Below are 11008 nucleotides of genomic sequence, written 5' to 3'. Positions count from 1 at the left end.
ATTGGTTGGCACCTAGTCAAGTTCTCATTAAATCTGACCTCCTGTCCATCACTCTTATTATCAAACTGGACACTCCAGGAGGGTCTGGTCAGCTCGTTCTGGCCTTGGAGGTTTGCCCAACTCGTCCTGGCCTTGGAGCCCACTACCCAAATTATGTAGCTGCATCTTGTTATTTTGGCAAGGGGCTCATTATCTCTCTGAGAAACTCATTGTTTCCCATGCATCTTTAGCTGTCTGCTTTTAAAGTGCCTCTCTCATCCAAAATGGAGTCACCTCTGTCAGCTCCCCTTACAAGCTGACTGTGCACATCTCTTCCCAATGTCACTTTCAGTACTAGGAGCTTGGAATCATCTGTGTTGGAAGAATTTACACCACGGAAATTGGCAAACACTTCAAATCATGGCCTCCCTCCTCCTAAACTAGTTAGTAAATGTTTACCAGCACACAACTGGCTCCAATCTTGTTTGTGCCACTTACAAGTTCTATGATTCAGTCAATTGTCCCAGGCTTCAGTTCTCCAGAAAACAGAAATCCCATAATATCTACACACTGGGATTGTTTCATGGGGTAAATGTGATTACAATCCTGAAACATGTTTAGTGCAATGTCTGAGTCCTAGTAAATAAGCAATATACATGAGTATGGCTCCAGTTACCCATTACTGCATAACAAACCAAACCCAGATATTAGTGGCTTAACACATTTATTTTGCACATGAATCTATATAATTTGGGCAGAACTTGGTGAAGATAGCTCATAACTGGAGAGAGATGAAGGCTAGAGGTTGGATTGTTCTGGAGCCACGTCCATTTGTGCACCTGGCAATGGTGCTTGCTATCAGCTAGCGCTATAGTGGAATGCTTACCTACACATGGCTTCTCGCTACAGTCTGGGCTTCCTCATAACACAGGCGGCTGGGCTTCAAGGGTGAGTGTTCCAAGAAAAAGCAGTGGCCACATCACCATTTCTAACTTGACCTTGGAACCACACACTGTCACTTCTTCCACATTCTATTGGTTATAAGTAAGAATGGTCCATATTCAAGGAGAAAGGAAGTAGATTTCCCTTTTTGATAGGAAGCATATGAAAGAATTTGTAGATTTGTAGATTTGTAAATTTGTAAATTTGTAGATTTGTTTCTAAACCATTGCAATGTTACTAAAAGCAACATTGTTGTTGCTTTTAGTATACTCTAGCTTCTAGTCGGTGAATTATCCTACATATCAGCACATGAGTTGGCTGTGGTGGAGGGGAATCCATTGGCTTCATTAAGGTCTTTCCCTTTCATCACTCCCCAGGTAAACCTAGGACCCTGCCTCCTGCAGAATTCAGCGTTATAGAAATAAATTTCCTCTTGCATAAGCTACCCTGGACATTTATGCCTCAGTTAGTTCCCTTGGATGACATCACAGTTGGCTTCCTAAAAACTGGGGTGAAGGACCTGTGCAGGACATAGCCAGGTGACTTTATCAGCACAGTCATGACTCCAGAAGGCCTCACTCATCTTGCAGGGTCAGACTATAGGGGGGTAAGCTCATGGTTTAAATAAACTCTCTCCAAAGCCTGCTCTGAAGTCGGTGTGGATCACTGGGAGGAGGGGGTCAGATTACAGATTCACACATAACTTCTTTTGCCTTAGTTTTCTCAATCTGTCAAATGGAAATAAGAAAAGGTTCATGGAATAGATCATCATATTATTTAGAAAGCTGGGTTATGAGTAAATTTCTTCTTCTTGAAATGGTTGACAGAGTCACAAGCTTCTCTCATAGGAAATAAGAACATGAAAAGACAGAACAGAGAGCAGTCTCCTGCCTTCTTCTATGGACCATGAATCCATCTTGCAAGTTCTCTGAGATCCACAGAGCTGCGATCTAATCCCAGAGAAGCATGTGCTGTGTGTATGGGATGTTTGGGTGGGGACTTTTATGAGGAGAGACCCAGGAAGGAATGCTCTAGAAGATCCTTCATTTCAGTGGTAGGGCAAGGGCACAAGGGTTGAGAGTACAAGGGAGGGGCTCAGGGGAGTGAGAAGGTGTAGAGTGTCAGGCGTAGGCCCTCAGGGGGCCAGAAGCCCCCTCCAACATCAGCTGTCCCCTCTTGGATTCCCCTTCTGGTCAGCTTATGCCAGCAGGTTCCTGTCCTCCCTTGACCTTCCAAGGTAGTCTAAGAAGGACTGAGGCTCTGTGTGCCATGTCTGGGTTGGGGAGCTTGGGTCAGTCCTTCCAGGTAGCCTCCAAGAGCATTAGGACCTCGGCCTGTGCTGGTTCTGTCATGGGGAGTGCCTCTGACTATGGAGTAACCCTAGCCATATTCAGGGCATTCTCTCTGGGAGTCTGCTCACTTATGAAATGCACAGAGTTTTATAGAGCAGTTTCTCCTAAAGTGTGGCCCATAAATCCAGCAGAAATACTTAGAAGAAAAATCTGCCTTGAGCTCATATCCCCCAGAAGCAGACTCAGAGACAAAGATGTGAGTGCAAGTGTTTCACATGGGAGGTGATACAGGAAACACTCATGAAGAAAGAGGAAGGATGAGGAGGAGGGAAAGAAAACCAACACAGGGTAGATGTGTTATGTAGATTACCATGATGGGGAACTGCATGCAGCTTATCCCACTGGGGTCTCTGGGATACTGTGAGGAGCACACCTCAGAGCATTCCACTCTAACCATGGTAGGTTAAGAGCTGCATTCAGGGACTCTTCCAACTGCCCTGTGGGCCATGGAGCTTGGTCCTGCTGCCCAGACTGAGGTCAACTGTGTTTGCAGTGAGAAGCCATCGGTACATGTGAGAATTGGGATATGAGCAGGGTTGCTACACAGACAAGTATTTTGTTCAAATACTTTTCAGAAGCATGAGCTCAATGATAATTTCCATAGAAATCCCATGACCTTTGTAGCAATTACTATGGTATTGAGGGTATACTTGGGTCACCAGAACTGAGTTGGCTGGCTCAACTTAGCTCATATTTAGTAAAGAGAATGCCATCAATTGTAGTTCAATTGGCTAAAATATCCCCACACCAGTTTCATGTTGTTTACATTTGTTATATTTTTATTTTATTGTTACTACTATATGGCAGTATGACTTCAAATCCTAAAGATAGTTCCTCAAAGCATACAGATAGCATTGAAAATAATTACAAAAATTGCAATGTAAAATGTGATTAGCTATACTGGTAGGGCTGATGAGTGTGTAGAATGAGATGATTTTCTACAAGCAAAAAAAAAAGTGAATCAGAAAGACAGTATAGGAATGAATCTTAGGCATTTCCTCTGTCCCTGAGGCATTCTGTGTTATGAAACTTTGTCAAGTAGCGATATGAAACTCATTGAGGCTTTTGAACCATCTCTAAACTAGCTAGAAGAACCAAGGTTTTTCCAGAATATGGTTACAATAAGGTCCAGTGTGATATTTATGCATTTTCTTAGCAAAGAGAGAAAAGATTTTTTTAAAAAACCTAAGAAACATCATTAAAGTCATCAGACTTTCAGTGAAAACCAACATTCTTCACAACTGTGGCTCATAAACCGAGTCACAGGCTACTGAGGAATAGTATGATCGGAGGAAAAACAGAGCAAGCTCTTGGCTAAATTACTTGATCAAACAGCACTTTTGGATGACACATAGAATCAATGGCACACAGTGTGAAAGAGCAATTGATGTCCCCAGTGAGTGCTAGCAGACAATTGGCTTTATTGTTGAATAAAACCACTTGTGGCAAGCCTTATTCATGGTCAATGCAGAATTCATTCCCTCACTTCTTTCTTGATAACAGATCCTTGATTTTGATCCATGCACCAAAGTCTCCAGCCTCAGGTAATTAATTGCAAGTGGTCTAAATCAATCACAACCAATCAACTTCCCTTTTTTCCAGACTCCACTGCAACTGCTATCGACCACAAGACCGAGTTCTGGCCAATGAAATAGGATGGGGTGTCTGCTGAGGGTCTTTTAATGAAAATTTTAATTTCTTGATAAATCAGGTGTACCTGTTGGTACCTCCTTCCTTCTTCTGTCTTCCTAACTTGACCATAGTCAGGATGCCTGGTGCTAGGCAACTACCTTGTTGGTATCAGTTGATGGCACAAGGTGAAGGCTGAGAGTTGCGAATACACGTCAGTGGCTGCCTGCTTCTGGCTACGGTGCAGAAGTCAAGCTCTCATTCCATGTCTAACGCCACTGTAACTTGGGTTTTCTATTTCTAATAGTTGAAGGTATTTCCGATAGGTGTACTGCTGGTGTGTACATTTTTTTTAAGTGTGCTTTTTGTTTGTATCACTGAATTCTTTTGCAAGATTAGAGATGAATTCTGGCTTCCAGTTGACCTCAGCCATGAGGAGCCCCAGCAGGAAATGGAGATGGCAGAGAGTGAGATCAGGGCACCTAATCTCACTAATCCTTGAACAGGAGGCACACTCCATCAGTTCTCTTCCTTCTAAGCATGCCCTCCTGACTCTCTCCCCTTTTTCTATTGGTGGTAACAGCTCTGTTGCTCACCCAGCATGGCACTGTCTTTTGGGATATTTCTAAGACCCTCCTCCTTTGAGTGTGCCTTTATCTTTTGGTATGCTGACTGATCAACCAGCATCAATTCACAGATTTAAAACAAAACAGAACTTGCATCTGAGCATCAACTACACACCACTGTATTCACAAAGACCAGCTGTCAGGCAATACTCTGGCCCCTGATCTTGATATATATAGGAGCAAGAAGAGTCAATGCTTTCCATTCATGGCCTCTCTGACTATTTTCAGAATACCGTGGGGAAAAATGGACAGTCAGTAAAAGACACTGTTGAACAAAGTCTGCTGGCTGTTGAGGGAAAGATCTCAGATGAGGTTCTGAAACAAGAGGAGATTTGTCATCCCTTCGTGGCCCTGATGGCTCTTTGATGTAAGTTGCTTCCCCAGGCAGCACCTTGGTGGCACATTCAGTATCTTGATCACCCTGAACTCCAGGGGGTGAGACTATCACCATTTTTCATGCTGGAAAAAAGACATCAAGATTTTGAAGACAGAACTATGGTATCAAAGCTTAGCCTTTCAGAATATACCTCTTTCCCTACGTTTGAAGAGAACCTTCTTTTGGCAGAGAAATAAATCTATATAAAAGTAACCACTAGAAAAATCAAAAACAGACTACAAACCTTCAAGTCATCAGACAAAAATACAAACATATGTGCACACATGCATATCAAAGAAAACAAAAAATGCATGTACTAAAACAGAAAACAAGAAGCATTAAAATAGAAAACATCACAGAAGATAAGATGACAGAATTAAGGCTAATGTATCAACAAATGTAAATGGGATAAACCCATCCTCTAACAGAAAAAAAGATTCTCATATTGGGGCTGGCAGAGTGGCTCAAGTGGTAAGAGTGCCTGTTTGGCAAGCATGAGGTCCTAAGTTTACATCTCAATGCTGAAAAAAAAGAAAGAAAGAAAGAAAGAAAGATTCTCACATTGGCTGATAAAAGTATCCTATTATATGTTGTAAACAAGAGATGCATCTTTACAAAAGTAACTCAGAAAGGTTAAAATAACATATAAACCTAGGTATACCAGGAAATACTGAGCTGAGGTTATAATATAACCATCAGCCAAGGAAATTAGACAAAAGGAAGTTAAATAGGAGAGAGTTATCCACATTCAGAATCTACTTTTCAAAAAATCTCTCTGCACTATAACATAGCTTCATAATTAAAAAAAAAAGATACAATAACAATATACAGAAAATGAAAGTAGAATTGGGAGAAACAATCACATATTAGGAAAACAAAAGAATGTAAGAATGTCGAGAATCTGAATAGTAATTAAATGATAGAAATAAGGTGCAAAAATCTCAAGATATTAGCAAATATAAAACAACACTATCTCAAAAGAATTATTCCTCATATCTGCCAGGTGCTGGTGGCTCATGCCTATAATCCTAGCTACTTGGGAGGCTGAGATGGAGGTTCGAGGCCAACCCAGGCAAATAATTCATTGGACTCCCATCTCTAAAATGGACAGGAGGTATGGCTAAAGTGATAGAGCTCCTGATTTGCAAGCTTAAAGTCCTGAGTTTAAGCCACTCACACTAAAAAAAAAAAAAATTCCTCATAGTCAAGTTCATCCTAGTAATGCAGAGATATTAGAAGATGTCTTATGAAATTAATATTAACAGATGAAAGAAGACCTGCATAAAATCTTCTCAATAAATGCCAAAAATAAATTTGACAAAAATTCCACATCCTTTCCTGCTTCAAACAAATAAAGCCATAACAGAGTAAGAGTAGATTGACAGTTCCTCACCATGGTTTCCTACACACATATGGGTGTATATACTTCAAAAAAAGCAAACAAGCAAGAAAACCCAAAACCAGTATCATGCCTAAGAGTGAAACAGGTATTCATCCCCATCAAATTCAAGAACAAGGTCAGAACAGCCACCATTATTTCTATCATTTAACATGACTGTGGCAGTTCAAACCAATGTAATTAGACAAAAACAGAAATGAGATGTATACATTAGGAAGACAAAGCAAAATTATGTGAAGATGATGTAATTGCAAAAAGCACAATTATTAGAGACAGTAAGAGAATTCAGATGTTGGCAGCTTCCCAGGTTAATATAAAACTCAGCAGACCTTCTTTACATTAAAAATCATAACCTGTGGTTATGGAGCCAGTGGCTCACACCTGTAATCCTGGGTACTTGGGAGGCAGAAACTGGGAGGATAGCAGTTCTAGACCAGCCCAAACAAAAAGTTAGTTAGACCCCATTTCAACCAATAGCTAAGTGTGATGGTCTGTGCCTGTCATGTTAGCTACAATGAGAAGTATAAAATAGGAGGACCTTGATCTAGGTCAGCCTGGGCAAAATCCAAACTAAACCAAAACCAAAACAAACAAACAAACAAAAAAATGAGACCCTATCTCAAAAATAATCAGAGAAAAATAAAAAAGGCTGGAAGTGTGGCTCAAGTGGTAGAGCATCTGCCTAGCAAGCATGAAGCCCTGAGTTCAAACCCCACTACCATCAACAAAAAAAAAAAAAGAAAGAATTGCAGTTATAATGGCAATCTAAAAGAAAATATTTAGAAAAATATTTAAAAGACATATAAGGACCTTTACAAAGATAATATTAAAAATTATACAAAGCCAAGCATGGAATCCCAGCACTTGGGAGGCTGAGACAGGAGGATCTCAAGTTCGAGACCTGCCTGGCTATGTTGTGAGACTCACACCAAAACAAAAACAAAAATAGATATAAAAATCAAGTGAGGAAATAAATAAGAACCAGGAAAACCCTGAGAAAGAAAAGCGAAAACATAGGGATAGGCCTATCTGATGATAAAACATATTATGAAATTATAATTTGTAAAGCAACTTGTACCCAAAAACAAAATAGACAACTTAGTGAATAAAAAGAGAAAACCAGAAAATCTGTTTCTCCTGTCATATTGGCAGGGATCAGTAAATTTGATAATACCTAGTGCCAGGAAAGATGTTGGGAAACAGTCACCCTTGGTTGAGAGTGAAGTGGTGCAATTTTTAGGAGGGTGATTTGGCAATATCTGTCAAAATCCTTTGACCCACAAACCAACTGTTTGGATTTTCAATCCAAAGTGTTTGGATTTAAAGCTGGGTGTGGTGGTGTACACTTGTAGTCCCAGCTGCTTGTGAGGCTGAGGTAGAAGGATCACTTGAACCTAGGAATCAGAGACCAGTCTGGGCCATCTAGTGATACCCTATCTTTAAGTAAAACCAGCTGAAGGTATGGCTCAAGCAGTAGAGTGCTTGCCTAGCACAAGACCGAGTTCAAACTCCAGTATCACCAAAAAATAAAAAGTAAAAACAATAAAGTCTTCTAATTTAGATAAATAAAAATGTGGGAGAAATTTGCTGGAAGACAGCATCCTTTCCAGTTTTCTCTTTCTAATGCCTAAGCTCAGTGGGTCTCCATATCCATGTGCACCAGAATCAGTTTGAGGGCTTGTTGGATCTCGATTGTTGAGCCCCAGAATTTCAGATTCATTTGGTCTAGGAGCCGCCAAGAATCTGCATCTCTAAGCTCGAAGGTGATGCTGATGCTGGTGGTCTAAGTGCTACAACTTGAGATGTATTGTCTTAGCCCACTGAGAAGACTGGAGAAGACTGGGGTAGGTGGAGGAATAGGGGTCTAGAGAGGTGAGTTCCTTTAAAAAGAAGAGAAAGAAGCAAGGTGGAGAAATGAAGTAATGGGGTTTCCTAGAAAAGACTGTTTGATCCTTCTAAGGAATCAGGACACCATTCCTAGCCTCACCAGTGTCTTCCCCTCCCTCCCATAACCAAGGGTAGCTCAGAGACAGCAGGACCTGCCACCTGTTTCTTTTTTTTGGTAGTACTCAGGGCCTCATGCTTGCTAAGCAGGCATTCTACCACTTGAGCCACTCTGCCAGCCTCCCTCCCCTCCCATTTCTCAGTGAATCCATAGGCTTGGATAAGGTACATGGTAGCTGGGAACAGATAGCATGAACTGAAAATCAGAGAGCCAGGCCATCCTAGACAAGGAAGGAATCACATTCCTCAGCAGTGGTGGGGCGGGGTTGAGATGGGAGACAGACCCTTCTGACTGAGGTCAGAGGTCTCCTTGAGACTATGCTGCTTTGATTGCATTTTGAAAAAAATCATTTTAACAAATGGTGTTGGGATGTCCACATGTAAAAGAATGAAGTTACACCCCTACTTTAAGACATACAAAATTTAACTATATATATGTCAAACCTAAACATCAGTGCTAAAACTATATAACTCTTAGATGAAAAATAATATGAAGTTCCTGGAACCTGAGAGTCATGGTGGAATAAAATTCTTACCCATCTGTGGCAGAATAAGAAAAATATTCAATCTTTGTCCCTGATTCCTAAAAACCTCTGGAAATTTTCTGAGTGATTGGAATATCTTGTTAATTACAAGGAATCCGTTCTTATCACACCTGAGTTTATGCTAATGAAGTATTTTAGGATGTGGGTTGTGTATAATCTTAGGAGGGGGCTGGTCACCAAAAAGACCAAGGCATTAGAGATTGGAAGTTTCAACCCTACCCTCTGACCTCCAGGGTGAGGGGGTGGCTGGAGTTAAGCTCTCTAAAAAAAAATTCTTGAACAGCAAGATTTCATGAGCTTCCACATCGGTAAACACAAGCACATACCAGGAGGGTGGCACACCCCAATTCCAGTGGGACAGAAGTCCTGCTCTTGGGACACTTGGGAACCTTGCCCTATGTACCTCTGCCTCTGGCTGTACATTCATATCCTTAGTGATCAACTGCTAAGTGTAAAGTGTTTCCTTCAGTTCTATGAGCCATGCTAGGAAATGATCAAACCTTAGGGTGGGCTCATGGGAACTTCAGATTAATGGCTGATCTGTCAGAAGCTTTGCTTTTGGCTGCTGTATGAAGTGGGGGTAGAGGGAGTCTTGTGGGACCAAGCCCTTAAGCTGTAGGACATTCAGAGTTAGTGTCAGAGTTGAATTGTTGAATACTCAGTTGGTATCCAGAGAAACAGACATTAGTGTTGGAAAACTCTATGATATCACACCCATTTAAAAGGAGAGAAAGCTGGATGAACAGCTGAACCTGACCTGTGGGCACCACTGATTTGAATGTAGTAGAAGGCTGAAAACACTGGCTTCCTTTTCACAATTATGGCACTAAGATTGTTGTTTCTCCTGCCTCTTCTTTCTTTTTTTTTGTTTTTTTTTTTTTGGTTAAGGTAAAACAGTAATGTGAACAAACCTTAATGAACTTGATTTTTTTCATACCCGGATGAAGATACAGAACATCTCCAACACCCCCCAAGGCTGATTTTTAACCTTCATACAAATAAACGAGACCATAGTATTCCTTTGTGCCCAGCTTATACCCAGTACAATGTTTCTTAGTTGCACCCATGTTATTACAGGAAGCAAAACTTCGTTCTTTTTCATTGCTGCCTAATATTACATTATATGATAAATCCCAATTTGTTTCCACTCACTTATGAATGAACATATACATAAAACTGCTATAACCTTCTTGTCGATGTCTTTTGGGGGATATAAGCATCTTGTATATTGAGGAGTGCAATCACAAAACCATCAAATCTTACTATTCACCTGTGTTTAGCCTTAGCAGGTACTGAGAAATTATTTTCTAAGCCATTCATTCAACCTCCCATCAATAACATCTGACAAATTAGGTTAATTCTCCATCTTGCTAAATTTGATATTGTTAGTCCTCTTGATTTTGGCCTTACTGACTGGAAAACACTTAATTTTTAATTTGTTAACATTTTTATTTTAAATCTTGTAATATTTTTTATTTATCTAAAATTGGTGTTCCAAGGATGGTGAGAAACCTGCAGGACTCTCCCAAGTATTCAGAAATTCTGTGAGGTTGTGTGGGTTATATATGTGCCACAGTCACAGCTGCATGCTGCTACAGACCCACCCCCTTGCCTGGGAGCAGACCCTTGACTTCCCCATGAAAAGGAAGAGTTTCCTTGGGATCCCAGAAGGAGATGTTTCCCATCACCAGCAACATCTGGGGAACATCTGGAGAGCCCCTCCCAGGACAGGGAGATGCTTTTCTGCAGAAAACACATCACTTATTTTTCCTTCATCTCTCCTTCTCCTCCTGGTCCTCAAACTCCCTGGTCTAAGCTCCCACTCGAATCCTTGCCACTTTCTACCCTGGTATCTGCCTTGTCTGGTTTTCCCCATACACAGCCCAGTAGAATGCAAAACTTACTTGAGAGACCCTTGTTCATTCTAGAGCCCATCCCTGTCCTAGTCCCTAATCAGAAGGCAACATCTTCCAGAAACCGAGTCAAGGAATGTTGCAGCTGGCGGGATTCTCTGGTGCAACGCCCCTTTTACAGATTAGAAACTGAGAGGCAGGGACAGAATCCAAACTAGAAAGCCACTTCCAGGCATTACCGAAACTCCTTTTCTGTGGGAGACCTTGGCCTGGGGATTGGAGGCGCGGGTAGGAAGGTAGCAG

The sequence above is a fragment of the Castor canadensis genome, chromosome 17 (genome assembly GCF_047511655.1).
Source record: "Castor canadensis chromosome 17, mCasCan1.hap1v2, whole genome shotgun sequence".
Taxonomy (NCBI): Eukaryota; Metazoa; Chordata; class Mammalia; order Rodentia; family Castoridae; genus Castor; species Castor canadensis.
The sequence above is the reverse complement of the archived record's forward strand: the minus strand, read 5'-3'. Positions refer to the sequence as shown.